Genomic DNA, 2,492 nt, shown 5'->3' on the forward strand with positions numbered 1-2,492 from the left:
AAAAATTGTTCAGAAAATTCAAAAAGTACATGTTCCAACGAAAATAAAACAAAAGACCAAAAAAGAAAATTGTTCCAAAAAATACAAAAATTGATTTCCAACAAGTTCAACTCTTCTTCTTCACGTTGGGATCTTCATCGTCCCACCGGCTCACTTTTCTTCGGTCCACCTTCTTGATCACTGTGGAATTTGGTCTTCTAATCTCCACCATCCGTCATCTCTCAACCTCCTGTTGACAATCCACTTCTTGTTTTTGAATCGCACTGAAAAGCCCCGCAAGAATGATGTCTCCTCTGAAGAGGTTGATTCCTTCTTGCACATTGTCCCTTTCTCATGAATCTGCAAAACATTACAATCGTAATGAAAATTAATACCTGTGGATTTTTCTTCCTCTACAGCTTCACTTTTGGCTCTTTTATACNTGACTTTCCTAAATGCCCTCTGTACAGTTTCTTTAGAGCCATAAAGCAACACTCGATCATAATCCTTTAACTTTATTCCTCCATCATGGATACGTATAACCATCTTGGAAGTTTGCATGAATAGTCTTCCTAGGATTAATGAATTTTTTCCTTCATTGATCATATCTACAACTATGAAGTCAATCAAAAATTCCAACTCATCAATCCGCACAATTGCATTCTCCACCATTCCAACAGGTTTCTTCATAGACCCATTCGCCATTGTCAAGACCACTTTGGTAGGCTTTAATTTTACCCCTTTTATCTTCTTGAAATCACTGAGCGACATGAAATTGATGCTTGATCTTGAATCAATCAAAGCCTCTCCTAAATCAACATCATTGATAACGCAAGGAAGAGTCAAAGCTCCTGAATCCTCTAGTTTCTGTGGATGGTTCTTCTTCCGGGGTTTCACCCACTGCTCCTGATTTTCTTCATAGCCCAGATCAAGTAACTTTCCCAGATAGTACTTGATCTTCTCATCACATTCAGAAGTTTGTGAAGATGTTCTAGGATTAATGGGTGCCTCATTGAGAATCTTGCGGAGTGATTCTTTAATATCTTCCTTCTCCTTTTCTCATTTTGCTTTCTTCTCTTCGCCTTTCTTATGCTCAGTATTAATCCTTTCCTCCTCTTCATCCTCACTACTTTCGATCTCAATTGTTTCCTCTTGTTGTAACAACTTTGCACTCATCTTTTGGCTTAACATCAGTATTAGCCCGAAATTGATGTTTCTCTGTGGTTTCAACCCTCTTAGACAGCTGTCCTATCTGTGTCTCTAGTGATCTAAAGGTTGCCTGATCACTCGCTTGTTGAGACTCATAGACTTTCAAAAATTTATCAAACCTGTCAGTTAATTCTCTTACTGTCTCAGTCAAGCTGCTTACCTGCTGCCATAAGGGAGAAGGTTGCTGCCGGAAGTTACTGCCTTGTCCAGAAGAAGTCTTCTGGCTTTGCCCAATACTTGGATGATTTTTCCAACCTTGGCTAGAATTACCTTGGTTGAAATTTCCCTGCTTGTACTGAAATTGGGCGCCCATATAATTCACGTCCTGTTGCATCTCCTCCGTAAAAGCACATTGACCGTTAATATGGTCACTACCACATAAATCGCAAAGTTGTTGAGCCTGAGAAATATTTCTAAGTCCCCGAGCAAGTTCGGAGATGATCTTTGTCAACTTGTCCAGTTTCTGGCTGAGGAGGTGATTTTGTGCTGCTGCAGCGTCTTCAGTAGGAAGATGTAGGAGTCCTCCTTTTTGCATGCCCCTCTCACTTTGCGACACTTCATTTAAAGCCATCTCTTCTATCAAATTGTACGCCTCATCTTCTATTTTTCTATTAATACTGCCTCCAGTTGAGGCATCTAACATCATTTTGGAATGAGTGCGCAAACCTCCAAGGAATGCAAGCAAGTATGAAGTTTTATCGAACCCATGAACTGGGGTCGCCCTCAATAAACCTTTGAATCTATCCCATGCTTGCCCAAGCGTTTCCTCCATCCCCTATTTGAACGAAGAGATCTCNAGCTTCCCTTGATTAATTTTTGGGGGTGGGAAGAATTTAGTAATAAATTGTTGGACCACTGCTTCCCACGTCCTGAATGTTCCTTCCAGGAAAGAATTCAACCAGTCTTTTGCGTTTCCTCCAAGAGAGAAAGGAAACAAACTAAGTTTGATTCTGTCGTCCGTCACTCCAGTTATCTTTACTGTGTTGCAAATTTCACCAAAGGTCGTCAAATGCTTGTAAGGATTTTCATTTGACAACCCATGGAATTGGTTATTCTGGACTAACTGGATGAGCGCCGGACTCATCACCATGCTGGTTGTATTGTCTGCTGGAACTACAATGTTGTTAAAGTTCAGGGGGGCAACTGTATTAGCGGCGTCCCCCAAAGTGCGTCTAGGAGGAGGTTGGTTGGCCATCTCCTCAAGCTCTAGTGCACAAGTCTCAAGTGAAGAATGCGAAGTAGCTTCTGGAGAAAGAGATCTCTCACGTGAAGGACGTCTCTTTCTCCTCTCGTATGGTAGACCT

This window comes from Vigna radiata, unplaced genomic scaffold (genome assembly GCF_000741045.1).
Source record: "Vigna radiata var. radiata cultivar VC1973A unplaced genomic scaffold, Vradiata_ver6 scaffold_222, whole genome shotgun sequence".
Classification (NCBI taxonomy): domain Eukaryota; kingdom Viridiplantae; phylum Streptophyta; class Magnoliopsida; order Fabales; family Fabaceae; genus Vigna; species Vigna radiata.